Raw genomic sequence first — 15,027 nt, forward strand, 5'->3', positions numbered from 1 at the left:
AACAAGCAGAAAATAGAAAATCAAACCTTTTAGATTCACTCTGCTGCTCATTTACTAAATAATTATTTATCAAAAAATTTAAAAAAAAATTAAAAACAAGGCTAGCAAGATAGTTCAACATCCCCAGGACCCACATGGAGGAGGGAGAGAACCAACTTCTGCAGGCTGGCCTCTGACCTCCACTGTGTACTTTGGCATAAATACTCTCTCTCTCTCTCTCTCTCTCTCTCTCTCTCTCTCTCTCTCTCTCTCGCTCTCTCGCTCTCTCCTCTCTCTCCCTCCCCCCCCACACACACCAAGAATAAAATAATAAATAAATAAAAATTCAAAACTAAAAACCACAGCTGGAGGCGGGGGGTAGGGGTGGCTCACACCTTTAATCCCAGGCAAAGACAAGCAGATTTCTTTGAGATAGAGACTAAGCTGGTCTACCTAGAGTTCCTGGCCAGCTTGGGCTACAGGGAGACCCTGTCTCAAACAAACAAAAACAAACAACAACAACAAATGGACAGGTAGTAGAAAAATAGCTTATAACTTGAAGAATAAACACTGCACTGGATGGTCTGTTAAGTCTATTTTTGTTTTAAAATTCCATGGCAGATATGCCTGTCCTCTGTATCTATAAACTTGGGAGGTTAAGACTGGGCTACACAGTATGACCCCAGGTCAGAAACAAAAAAATACACAATTCACCCATAAGCCAAAGTATGAATTTGTGAGCTTAGTTAGAAAAATTTCAGTTAATAAAATGATTTCAGTTAATAAAAATGGTTTGTAAAGCTGGGCGTGGTACCTCACACCTTTGGTCCCAGCACTCGGGAGGTAGAGGCAGGCGGATCTCTGTGAGTTCAAGGCCAGCCTTGTCTACTTAGTGAGTTCCAGGCCAGCTGGGGCTACAGGGAGACCATCTCAAAAAGACAAAAAAAAAAAAAAAGTTTGTAAAGGGGACTGGAGAGATGGCTCAGTGATTAAGGGCACTCACTGGCTGTTCATACAGAAGACCCAGGTTCAAATCCCAGCATCCACAGGACAGCTAACAACCATCTACAACTCCAGTTCCAGGTGATCCAATGCTCTCTTCTGTCCTCCAAGGGCACTGCACAACACAGGTGCACTTAAATACAAGCAGGCAATATACTCATACACATTTAAAAAAATTTTTTTTTCATTTAAAAAAGTGGCTTGTAAAGAAGAAACACCGAAGTCTTAATTTTAACATCTAGGTGGAAATCTAAACTTGAAAAGTGATAGAAACTATGTCAAGAATATTATTAGAGAATTTTCTCTGTTTCCTATGGGCCAGTGTGATGGTTTTATAGGCAAATAAGAAAAGCCATGTTTTTTTCACCCTGACAAATAGGAAAAGTTTACAACATTAAAAACAACTATTCTCCAACTATTAAACTGAGAAAGACGACTTATTTTAAATGAGTGAACTTCAATGAGGTGAAATAAAAATTACTGTCAAGAGGGAAACTTCAAATAAATTACATTTGTTTCTTGAGAGTAGAAAAATGCCCATTTATTGGAAAAGATGCTAAAAGACAGTGTGGAAGGCAGACTGCAGCTTCCGGTGCTATAAACATGCTGGCAAAACCCAAATTCTTAGAACTCTTAAAGACAGCATGGAGAGCAGGGGAGAATGCTCAGTATGGAGATATCTGGCTCCACCATGTTCTGTAATAACACAAACTTAGGGAAGCCACAGAGTGTCTCTGCACATCCCTTCACCCATCCATAAAATGATCCAGTGGAATTGGGTTATGCCTGACACTCCAATCAGTAATGTTTGAGTTTCTGTTACTCTACCTTGGAATAAAAATATAAAATGTATACATATATTCTTCTGTAGATAACCTTTGTACTACACTGGTATTTACCTACGTTTTAATGTATGGTGAAGAGACTCCTAGAAACTTGTTCAGCTCATGTCAAACCTTGCATGAACTTTTAACTCTAGTAGCCTTAAAATATCTACAGTGGATGTTCTTACCTCACTCACCCTGAATTCAAATATACTACAAGTTATTTTAAAATGCTAAGATAAATTCTTAACCTATTCACTTTTATCTCCTATGTGCAACTACAATGGAGTCCTCTTGATGTTCTTAAATACACAAAATCTAGTTTCCCTTTCATGTATGTATCTTATTATAATGAAGGTCTCAATGTCACCCCTGAATCATTCCTGGGCCTTCTCCCCACTCCTCTAAACTTGTCAAAAATCCCATTACTAAGAATATGAATGCACCTTGCTACTCTTGGGCTTCTTTTGACCCCTAGTGTTTTCAGGACAGCATGCGACAGTCTTTAGTTAGATCGTGGGCCTTGCCTTTCCCTGCTTTCCCACCAGTTCCCTCACCATTTGCCCACAGGAGCTCTCTAGAAGGTGCATCCCCACCTGTCCCCAGAGCCCATATCCTCACTTCACCCCATCCATAATGCTTGCAGCTCCGCTTCTCCACACTGGGACAGCACTTCCGTTACCAATGCAGATTCGACGGGTCCTTCAGGCCCCACCCTCTACCAGGTGACCTTGGCACTCTCTGACTTACCAAATTTCCAATCCTTCTCACTTAGGATATGTGTAAATATTTACTGACGGAGCAGGGTGTGGTGGTGCACACCTTTAGACCCAGCACTCTGCCTTACTTGTCCTCCAGAGACACTGGAAGCACAGGTGTGCTCCATAACACAGACTTTGTCTTCTGTACTCTATCCTTAGTATTTTTTGGTGTTTAGTATTCTAACTACACACTTCTTAACTGCACTGTGTTTGGTCTGTCTCCACTTCTGACTCTAAGTTCAACAAAGACAAAGACTTTTGTCTATTTCCTGGAAGCATGCCTAGTATTTGATAAGTATGTAAGAAACACTTTCTAATAAATTCCTTTTTTAAAGACTGAAAGAGAGCTAGGGGTGTATCTTAGGACTGAAACACTTGCCCAGCATGGACAAGGCTTGGGGTTCTAGCCCCAACATTGCAAGCAGTTAAAACAAACAAACAAACAAACAAACAAAACCTGAAATGAAATAAAACCTGAAGGAAACATTAACATTAGTGACAAATAATAACAGTAGTAACAACAATAATAATGAAACATATGCTAGAGCAAAATTGGGAATCTACAATATATCTGACCCTATATACAGTTGTAGTATCCATAAAAAAATCCTATTACTACTATAATTATTATTTTCTTAATTCCTAAGTAAAATAAGACTTAAAGAGGTTAAATAATTTCCTCTATGGCACACTCCTAAATAAATGGACTGAAAACAAGCCCTGGGCTTATTTACTACTGAAAATTAAGTTCTAGCCCAGCGTGGTGGCACACATTTTTAATCCTAGCATTCAGGAGGCAGAGGCAGGCAGATCTCTGTGAGTTCAAGACCAGTCTGGTCTACATAGTGAGTTTCAGGCAAGCTGGGGCTAAGGGAGACCCTGTTTGTAAAAAGACCAAAGAAAGAAAAAAAAAGAGAGAGAAAAGAAAATTGGGTTCTAGACTGAACGAATCAACTGTAAAACAAAGATCTGAGCGCAGGGTAGGGTGAAGAGAAAGAACTTAGCAACAAATTTATAAAACCTTTTCCCCAGATAATGAGCACTTTAATTTCTTACCTTCTGTTCTTTTACTTATTCATCTCACTCTTTTCCATAAACCTGTACACTTCCTTCCTAACCCCCTTCACCTTCAAGAAGAGAAAACGCTTCTGAGTAATGCTATAATCTCATTAAAGAGATACAAATTCCATCTTAAAAATATGTTCTCATTTCTCATGTAAAGGACAAGCACAGAATAAGCAGCCAGAGTCATCACCCACTCAGTGAAGTAAGCACTAGTTAAGCAAGGAGGAGAAAAGAATGCTTTGTTCATAATTACCTAAGATTTTCCATCTTGAGAGGGGAAAGAGGAAGTCTATTTTCAGTGACAATGATTACTCTAAAAATATGAACATGCAAGGGGAACATTTTCATTCTCAGAGTTACGACTGTGCCGAGTTTTCTTTCCTCACAGTGACTTGGAATTCCCAGGGTGGGAAGGTAATCTAGGCAGAGAGGCTCGCCTCTCGGAGCCACAGGAGTTTAACTGAGGACACACTGGAAAGGATTTCTCCTCACCAGGTCAGCCTCGGAGAAGTATCAAGTGGCAGAGTGGATACTTACATCCTCAAGTACTGGGGTGAGGGCAGAGATTATAGCTACCCAGCTTTCTAGAAGATTCTCTATGCTTGATGCATAGAAATGCACTGAGAAGCTGAGCCACCCGCTAAGCGTTACAGAAGGAGACTCGGCCCAATGCGCCCTTTCCTCCACCTGACCTCTGGCTGCTCTCCTGTGAGGCCCCTATCAGTTCACCTCGCTTTACAGTCCAGGCAAGAATTCCCCCAGGTTTGGGGAAAAGTCTATTAGTTCCTTTCTTCTATACATGCATATAAATAAAAATGGTTTCATAAAGAATCCTTAGTTTAGGCCTGGTGAGATGTCTCAATGGGTAAGAGTACTTGCTGCCAAGCCTCACAACTTGAATTCAGTCCCTTGAACCCACATGGTGGAAGGAGAGGACCAACCTCTATACATACACCCTGAAACAAATAAATAAATGTAATAAAAGGTTTTTTTGTTTTGCTTTGTTTTTTTTTCTTAAAAAGAACTCTTAGTGCCAGGTGTGGTAGCACAAGCCTGTAGTCCTAGCACTTGGGAGGCAGAGGCAGGCGGATCTCTGTGAGTTCAAGGCCAGCCTGGTCTACATAGTAAGTTCCAGGACAGCTGGGGCTACAGGGAGACCCTGTCTCAAAAAGACAACAACAACAAAAAAGAACTCTTAGTTTAGGGCAGTTAGCAGTCCAGTGACATTAAAAGCAAACTATTAAGATAACTTTAGAGCATGGTGAAGTTTCTTTTTCTCATACCGTCTATATTGTATATATTCAGAAACTGACAAGAGAGCCACATGCCCTCCTCCTAATCTGTCATTTCACACCTCAGTTCTCTACTAGTGCTTGGAGCCGGGCTTCATGAAACCTTGCTGCATCAGCTCAGTCAGAGCTTATCAGCAAATAAATACAAAGCTCTGTATTTGCTTCTTAACATGACTGAGGCAAAGTGGCCACAAGTGAGTTACAAATGGAGGTGGAAGTACTGTGATAAGTGATTATAATCCCACACTTAGATATACTTGAATGGTTCTTCTTTTCTCTAAAAAAAAAAAAAAAAAATTAGGCTGGGCGTGGTGGCCCACACCTTTGATACCAGCACTCAGGAGACAGAGGCAGGTAGGTCTCTGAGTTCAAGGCCAGCCTGGTTTACATAGTGAGTTCCAGGCCAACTGGGGATACAGGGAGACCCTGTCTCAAAAAAAATTAGATATCAAGACTCTTTGCGGGGGTGTGGGGGGGACTAGAGAGGTGGCCCAGCAGATAAGACCACTGGTTGCTCTTGTAGAGGGCCTGGATTTGGTTCCGAGCACCCACATGGCACCTAAAAACTGTCCTTAACTCCAGTTCCAGGGGATCTGATGCCGCCTTCTGGCCTCTGTGGGCACTGCACAACACTGTTGCACTTAGAAGCAGACAAAACACTCATATACATAAAAATTTTAATTTAAATTTAAAACAGGAGCTGGACATGGTGGTGCAAACTTTAATCCCAGCTCTCTGGAGGCAGAAGCTGGTGGATCTCTGTGAGTTCCAGGCCAGCCAGGACTACAGACAGATCCTATCTCAAAAAGACAACAACAAAAATAGGGGCAAGACGACTCAATGATTAAGACCATGTACTACTCTTTTGGAGGACCTGAGTTCTGTTCCCAGCACCCATATCAGGTGGCCAACAACCACCCATAATTTCAGGGGATCTGACAACTCTGGCCTCTGAGGGCTCCACATACTAATGTGCACACACACACATACACAGGTGCACACACACATATATATGCACGATAAAAAATAAATAAAGCTAAACAAACAAAAAAAACCCCATAAAATAAAATAAATCTTATGGGAACCCTCTATAAAACACAGTTCAGAAAAATACCAATTAAGTATAAAACTGATACAGACAACATATACCTTCAGAGGGTCACTTATCTTAAAATCCAATCTTTGTGTCCTCAGCATGGTTAATAGACATATTCAGAGTGTGAGTTAAAGTTGGAGAGATTAACTGTGTAACTAGGAATATACCTGTGCATGCAAATCAGGTACCCTCTATCCCCGTCTTACCAGCAGCTGTCCCTCACTGCTCCTCCTGGATCATGTCCTGCTGGTCATGTGTGAGCCCATCTCCTGCTCCCAAGCAACGTAGCGGAACAGGATCCAGGGACATAGAGAATCTTGGGAGGAGATTCTGCTGAATGTTGACCAGCCTAGAAAAAACAGAGTTCAATTTTTTTTTCTTTTTTTAGTTTGCAAAAATAATCAAGGCATCTATACCTATTACTAAAGGTAATATTCGGAGTTTAAAAGGTCTTAGATGCCTTTTAATTGTTTGACTCCATTACACTGTTGGTTATTTTAAAATTTAGGATTAAAAGATCTTTCTCAAAGCAATGACATTGTTAAATGTTTCAATAAAAATATCATCTCATATGCGTAGAGCACTTTAATACAACCAAGCAAGCATCTTTCCTCCTCATATCCTTGCTAGTCACCTACACTTCTTAACCCCTGACTTTTGTCATTTCATCTGTTGAACTCAGTTATTCATTCTCAGTGCTGTAAGAGGAGCACCTGGGTATAAAGCTGAGACCTTCCACCCAGAGATTCTGATTTGCTGGACTAGAATAGAGCCTTACCCCCCAGTGATTCCATGATGAAGCCAAAATTGAAGATCATTAGTTTAAGCCCTGGCACTTACAAAGATGAAGCACTAACAACTCGGTATCTATTCTGTATATACCATGCAAAAACAGTGCTAGGTGCTAAGGAGACAGCATTACAATGTGTGGTTCCTGTGTTCCAGAACTTTCCTTTAGCTAGCTAGGGACATTTGGACACATGTTTTTAAAAAGATCCCCCAAGAACACATATATTTGGAAACATAACCTAAGATTTCACTAGTCAAAGATACAGTCAAAATTCTCGGTGCTATAGAACATGGAGAAAATTCAGATCCTGAGAGAACTTCATTGAGCTGGAAGGGCTGGGCAAAATTGAGAGAGGAATGAGGGATGAGGGAGAGCAGGAGACTGCATGCAGCAAGCTGGAGGAAGAGGTTTCCCTAAAGGAGCATTACAAGAATTTAGAAAGGTTCAAACAATCTAAAGAGTTTCAGTAAAATGGTAAATGTAGTTGAAATAGTGCCGAACATCCTGGAAGAGTGTCTCAAATAGTGCTAGAAGCTGCCCAGGTGCATACTCCAGGGCTTCAGAAGCGCGCTGGGCTCTCAGATGCCACACACTCCATTAGATGCACCACATAATTCCTCTAGTATGAAACTCTGCAGAGGTAGTTATCAGCATCTCCCTTTTGCAGGGTAGGAACAAAGTCTCAAGTTTTTCTGAGCCACACAGCTAGAAACAAGCATGGGAACACACTGTGTCTTCAGCAGCTAGGTGGCCTATGTCAAGACTTAAAATCTTATACAGTTCACGTGCCATAAAATTCACCTTTTTGTGATTGTATCGGTTTGTTTTTGTGTACTGGGGATCAGGCCCACTGAACTTTGGCTCCAGTTCAAATTTACCTTTTTACTTTTTTAAAGTTTTATTTTTTAATTTTTATTATTTTTATTCTATATGTATGACTGTATTGTATCCACACACCTGTGTCATGCAATACCTGGGAGGTCAAAAGAGGGCACTGGAACCCCTGGAATTGGAGTAAGGACAGTTGTTAGCCACCATGTGGGTGCTGGGAACCAAACCTGGGTCCTCTGCAAGAGCAGCCAGTGCTCTTAACCAATAAGCCATCTCCCCCGGCCCTCATTTTAAACAATATGTAGCATGGGATAGAATCCTGTGTGGAGAGCTTGCACACTGACATGGGTTGGAATCCTGTGTGGAGTGCTTGCACACTGACATGGGTTAGAATCTCGCGTGGAGTGCTTGCACACTGTTTTGCCTATTAATCCACAGCTGGACAATAATATGCTTCCAGCTTTGGGCAACTACAAATAATGCTGTAATGAGCATGAGAACACATCCTTCGTGAGGTGCTTTCTATGTGTGTGTGAAAACGCATTTTTAATTCTCTTGGGTGTGGAATCTATAGGCGAGGAATTGATGGGCCTTGTAGTAATTTCATGCTTAACGTCTAGAGGAAACTACTAAACTGTCTTAAAACCATGGGTGCCCCCCTGTTAGAGTCTCAAAAACAATACACCAGGGTTCCAACTCTCCCACATCCTTATCAACACTTATTATTATATATCTTTTAAATTTATTCATCCTCATGATTTGGAAGTGGTAGAAGATTTGGGTGTTATAAATAATCATACCCAAGATACTGGTTTGTTACCACAGCTTATGCATAAAGTGATTGAATCTCAGCAAGACAGTGGCAGAAGAAATGAAGTAAATGATCAGACAGGGACCCGTGATAAATAAATAAACAAATCAATAAATAAAATTCCATGACATTTTAGATGTACAGAGAAAAAATAATGACTCAATTACAGTAACAAAGCTTTGAGTTTCTTTGGCTGGATGAATGATATTAATCAGATAAATACATCATTCCAGAAAGGAAGCTCACATAATATGCTTGAGGAGGTCTAGGTATTTCCAATAAATCTAGGTATTCTGAATAAATAATGATTGGCCAGATGAAGTTTAGAAGTGCCCTTCCCATCCTCCTCCTTCTCCTCTTTGTCTTCTCTCTCTCTTTCTCTCTCTCTCTCTGTCTCCCCCCACCTCCCCCTCCTCTCCCTCTCTCTCTCTCCTCAGGAAGCATTGGTATGATTGGAAAAGGGTCATTGCCACTGCCTATATACACACCTGAGGTTTCTAAAGCTGACACTGAGGAAGGCAGAGGGGTTTCTATCCTGTTTTCTGTTTAAAATAGTAAAACAATACTTAAATAGTATCAGGACATGGGAGTAAGTCCCTTGAGTTGGAATACTTTTATTTACATTACACGATGGTGGTACCTTCCATTCTCAAACTGGTGGGAACATGCTCAGCAGGACTTTCCTCCAAGGCCTGACACAGATTCTGGTGTCCTAGAGGACTGAGTGTAACTACAAACAGTTATCTGGTTGGCTGGGATTTGAGCTAAGTGTCAAGGAGAACCCTGAGGTTCCAGTTTTCTAAGCCCTAAACAGCTTCTTAGGATTTTAAAAACTCCATTGCTAACAAATGTAACAGAATCATATGAAATCTATAATGTTGCAATCTTTCTGAAGATAATGTAGACAGATTTTTTTCCTTTAACTTAAAACCTAGTCTTCAGGGCTATGAGAAAGCCTGCCTCAAAAAGACAAAAAAACAAAAACAAAAACAAAAACAAAAAAACACCTCGTCTGATTTTTGCCTTTATTCTTCAGTTTTTAAAAGTTAACTGTTTTCGAATGGGAGGGTTTCCCTGTGCTCTTTCTCTGACTGCTTGTCATTGGTATATAGAAAGGCTATAGACTTTTGTAGGTTAATTTGGTATCTGTGTGTGTGGGGGGGTATGTGTATTTTCACCTGTGTTGGTGTGCATGTATGTGTGCATGCCCAAGCATGCATATGGAGGCCCACGGTTTGATGCTGGATGTGCACTTTGATTGCACCCACTTTTCTTAGGAGGCAGAGTCTCACTGAACCTGAGCTCCCCGAGTCTGACTACACCAGCTAGCCAGCTTGCTTCTGCATCCCATGAGCTGGAATTACAGGTGACCTCCACACCTGCCCAGGTTCTACATGGGTTCTGGGGTTCTAAGAAGCAAGCCTCATGCGTGCAGCAAGTATTTTATCCACTGAGTCACCTTACCAGGCAAAACAGGGTTTTCTTTAAAAAAAGAGAAAAAGAAAAAAAATCTCTAAAAGCTAGTCACCCAAACTATAAACGTGCACGTCTATACAAACTATGGACAAGGTGTACTGATCTTTCTTTTTGGAAATTCTTTTTTTACTTGTTGGTTTGGTTGTTTGTTTTTGCATTTTATTTTATTATTATTTTATTTTATTTTGAGACATGATTTCATTCTAAAATCCAGGCTGGCCTGGAACTTACTATGTAGTTCAGGCTGGTCTTGAATGCCTGTTTATCTTCCAACCTCAGCGTTCTGCATGCTGGGATTCCTGGCAGGAGCAAACATGTCCAGCTCTTTAAATTCATTCGTTCTCAATAGCAGGATCTATCATCGATCAAATGTCATCAAATGCTTCCATTATAAACAGGGGACTGTGTTTATCATGCTGGATCCAGTCCTTCCTTTCCCTTTTGTGCAACTACTATGCCCCCAGTGCTGGATGCTTCAAAGCTTTCCATCAATAGCAGCTTCCTTCCTGTAGGAATGCTGCCTCGACAGTTTTTTCTGCTCAATGTGGATGTGACTCTCCTCCAGGTCTAAATGGGGTCAGGTCTATAGTGGATGCACTATACTGCGGGGTGTGTCCACAAAATAGCTCTACACACACACACACACACACACACACACACACACACACACAGAGTACAAGTAGATGATCTCAGCTGTACAGTGCCCAGAGGGAAGTGCTATTTCAGAATGTCAGCAACTTGGCAGCAATGGCTCTTCCTCTATTAATGCTTTAAAAATCACTACATTAAAAACAATCACGTTAAAAGAAAAGCTCTGTGAAGAAAATTAAAGGCCTCCTGTGCATTTGTTCCTCCTTCTTCGTAACAAAAAGGCAACTCTCAAGGAGGAATTCAGTAGGAATTTGCAGAACAAAGTCCAGCAAAATAAAACAAATATATCCCACACAAGGCTATTTCTAGTAAACAGTCTTTATAGAACTGAAATTGACAAACAAATCTGAAACACTAGCCAGCAATTAAAAGCTGTTTATCATAATATTTCCCATTGAACAAAGAGATTATTCAAAAACCAAACATAGAAATATAAGTGATACACACAAAAATTCACTTGGCATTATATTCAGATTAAATATAAATCAATTAATATATAATTCCAGAAACAGAAAAAATAAGTTGTGAGGAAAGATATATAAAAAGTATGTTTAAAAAACAAATGGAATACCCCCATTAGCAGAAAATGTTGTCTAAAAAATCAAACGAAAGCAGGTGTGATGGTGCACATCTGTAATCCTAGCATAAAGAAAGCTGTGGCAGGAATATTGCCTGCCCAAGTTCAAAGTCTGTCCGATATGTAACAAGATCCTGTCTCAAAATACCAAACAAAACAAACCACACCAAAACGAAGACAATAGCTTACCTAAGTTACTGAGTCTGAAATACGAACATTTCTGACACTTGCAAACACCTCTTTGGTCAGTCTGGGCCAATGGAGAATACACCTAAAATCTTAACTCTGAAAAGCCAGTGAACAACGTAGTTTAGTTTAATCTACAAAAACAGAGAATATAGTTTTCTACAACAGATGTGTCATTCCTACCATCCAGGTATTTTGAGGATTCCTTCTAGAAATCCCATGTAGAAGAGAAGGGGAGGAGAGCTAAGGGGAAGAACGGGGGAAGAAGATAAGTTTGCACTGGTTTTAATGGTCTGTCATTTCGTCTTGTTTCTAACAAAGAGCTTTAGGCATGGTGGCTGTACTGAATCTTAGCGGAGCTTTTCACCCTAATCTCAGAAGCAAACCAAGGAAGAATTCTGTAGAAGGAACATCAAAGTAGAAGTCAAGTTCAGGTTCAAATTCTGACTCTGCTCTTTCATACCTTCAGGACTTTGAGCTTGAGCCTTCAAAAAAACAGGCACTAGGATGTGGGGTTGTATTACCTCTGTGCTAGCCTGGCTCTAAGGCTCTATGAGCTAGTGGCTTAGATATTTGATCTGGGTAAAACAAATGTACATATAAGGGAAACAGCCAGATGCAGGGTACATATCTGTAATCTCAGTACTCAGGAGGCAGAAGCAGGAGGACTGCCACAAGTTCAAGTCCAATCCAAGCTACATGGCAAGTTCCAGGCCAGCTAGTGAGGCCATATCTCAAAGAGAAGATAGAAAAGCAGAGAGCTTTGGTTGTCAATTGGAAACACCTGGGTAGAGGGGGCCTCAATGGGGAATTCCCTTCATTGGATTGGCCTATGGCCCTGTTTGTGGGGTATTTTCTTGACTGTTGAGTGATGTGGGAGGACCCAGCCCACTGTAGGTGCTGCCACCCCTAGGCAGGTTGACCTGTATTGTATAAGAACAGGCTGAGGACAGACGAGGGAGCAAGCAAAGCAGTAAGCAGTGTTCCTCCATGGCCTGTACTCCATCCAGGTTCCTGCCTTGATGATAGACGTGCTGTAAGACAAATAAAACCTTTCCTCACCAAGTTGGTTCTGGTTAGTGTTTTTATCACAGCAACTGAAAACAGATTAGAACAGAAATTGGTACTAGAAATGTATTGCTGTGACAGAATTGATCTTATTGTTTGGGAAGGATTATGGATGTTTGAAACCTTGGGCAGGAAAAGCCATTGAGTACTCAGAGCTTAATGAGCTGTTGCTGTGGAGCTTGAAACAGTTATCCTGAAGAGAAATGTGGATGATGAAGGCCTGGCTTGTGACATTTCAAGGGAACCAAAGACTATCAGGGCTATTTGTGTGGTATTTTGAATTAAGAATCTGTGGTGTGTGGTTGGCTGGGGGTGAAGAATCAGTTGTGATTAAGAGACCAGAACCACTGAAGTGAAACCTTTGCTTTACTGGGGCAATTGGTGTTGGTTAGTTGGGGCTGAAAGATGAGCTGAGTAACAAGAGACCAGCATCATCAAGATGAAATCTTCTAGAAAGCATTTCCTCAAGGTCAGCACACAGAAGCTGTGGTTCGGAGGGTGCCCAAGGTTCTAACTCAAGCTGGAAACAGGACTTGGTATTTTGAAGGCATGAAGGGGTCATGAAAAGAATCTGAGGTCTGGCATCTTGTGAGGCCAGAAGAGGCCCTTGGTGAAGCCGCAGCCTTGGTTACAATGGAGACCTCAGCATATAGGAAATGCCAGGATCATGGGACTACCACCAAGGGCACTAGAAGGTGTGGAGTTGGCCTGAGCCCACAAGATGAGCTGTGTGCTATAGATGACAGAGCCAGAGAAGTGAAGCTGCCCAAGCCCTCTGGAGCCCAGAAGATCATGAGTGAATCCCAGATGTCCAATCTGGAGCTACTTTGCTGGCCTCTGGTTTTGCTGTGTGCCTCGAATCTTCCCTTTAGAAATAAAAATAGGTTGGGCGTGGTGGCCCACACCTTTAATCCCAGTGCTTGGGAGGCAAAAGCAGGCAGATCAGCCTGGTCTACATAGTGAGTTCTAGGCCGCTGGGGCTGCAGGGACACCCTCTCTGAAAAACACACACACAAAAAAAACAAAACCCAAAAAGAACAATAAAAAAACTTGTTTTGAATTTTACAGGAGCCCACAGTTAAGAGACTTTTAAGAGAGACTGAGCTTTTCAAGTTTTAAAAGACTGGACTTTCAAAACTGTACTGTTTTATGTTTTAATATTGATATTAACATGAGACCCTGAGGATAAGAAATGGAAGGGTTGTGGTTTGGAGTGATGTTTGTGTGTCAAGTTGACAAGGGGTCAATTGTGCTGGGTAGTTTTGGTTCTCAACTTGACATATCGGGGTAGAGGGAATCTCAATTGAGGAACTTCCCCCATTGGATTGGCCTTGGCCATGCCTGTGGGGCATTTTCTTGATTGTTGAGTGACGTGTGAGGGCCCAGCTCACTGTGGGAGGTGCCACCCCTGGGCAGATGGTCCTGTGTTGTATAAGAAAGCAGGCTGAGCACAGACCAGGGGAGTAGGTCACTAAGCAGTATTCCCCCATGGTCTGTGCTCCAGGTTCCTGCCCTGAGTTCCTGCCTTGGCCTCCCTTGATGATGGACTGTGCTGTAAAACAAATAAACCCTTTCCTCCCCACATTGGTTTTGGTCAGTTTTATCACAGCAACTGGAAACAGACTAGAACAATTATATTGATAGAATTATTTCAAATTATGGGGGTTGGAGAGATGACTCAGTGGTTAACAGTACTGGCTGCTCTTGCAGAGCACCTGGGCTCGATTCTAGCACCCACATGGTAGCTAACAACTGTCTGTCGTTCCAGTTCCAGGGGATCCAACGCCCTTTTCTGAACACAGGCACTGCACAATGTGGGTGCACTTACATGCAGGCAATACACTCATACACATAAAATAAATACATACTTAAAAAATATATTTCAATTTACACCCAAAAAATTGAGACAACTGCATACCCCAGGCAGGCCTCCAACTTGCCCTGAACTTCTTGGTCCTCCTGTCTCTACATTCTGAGTTCTGACATTACAGGTATTTACCACCACACCCAGTTTATGTAGTGCAGGGAAATGGAACCCTGGGCTTTTTGCATGCCAGGCAAGAAGTCTACCCCTAATAACATTTATAAAGAATATTCCCTAACTTGAAATGAGTGACCATAACTGAGAGTCACAATGCTAATACTGGTTCAGATACATTTTTATCACACTGTTCTGCTTTAGGCTTGCCCATTTCATATTGTGAAATGTTATGATGGACTCTTTAGAGAAATGAATCCACTATCAAAGGTTAGACTGAATTACTAATTGTACCCATCTATAACAGCACAGGTTAAAGATCAATAAATAATAGACTGTATATGCTTTTTAAATCTGATTCAAATCGATAACATTAACCTAAATATTAAAAAAAAAAAAAAACAGTTCCCTGGGTGTGGTGGTGCATGCCTTTAGTCCCAGCAGAGGCAGGTAGATCTCTGTGAGATCAAGGTCAGCCTGGTCTACACAACAAGTGCCAGACCATCTGGGACTATAGGGAGACCCTGTCTAAAAACAAACAAAAAGAGTTTACTTTTCTGCTATTTTGAGGAAAGTATTGGGTTTATATTAACCCAGCCTTAAATTTTCTTTAAGGCAAATGAGAAGGATGAGTTTTTAA

At 41.3% G+C, this 15,027-nt stretch overlaps 1 protein-coding gene across 2 annotated transcripts in view; it reads right to left on the bottom strand.

Annotated features, from left to right (window-relative positions):
- The window catches only part of Tet2 (tet methylcytosine dioxygenase 2), a 99,500-nt gene that overhangs the window by 60,655 nt on the left and 23,818 nt on the right, over positions 1 to 15,027 (bottom strand). The window contains exon 2 of one of the 2 annotated variants that reach the window (XM_008841275.3): positions 6,226 to 6,368. The exons of the other annotated variant lie outside the window; for it this stretch is intronic. The gene's annotated coding sequence lies outside the window, so the exon portion shown is untranslated. The remainder of the gene's footprint in view (positions 1 to 6,225; positions 6,369 to 15,027) is intronic. 2 annotated transcript variants of the gene reach the window in all.

The sequence above is a fragment of the Nannospalax galili genome, unplaced genomic scaffold (genome assembly GCF_000622305.1).
Source record: "Nannospalax galili isolate Female #2095 unplaced genomic scaffold, S.galili_v1.0 scaffold41, whole genome shotgun sequence".
NCBI lineage: Eukaryota > Metazoa > Chordata > Mammalia > Rodentia > Spalacidae > Nannospalax > Nannospalax galili.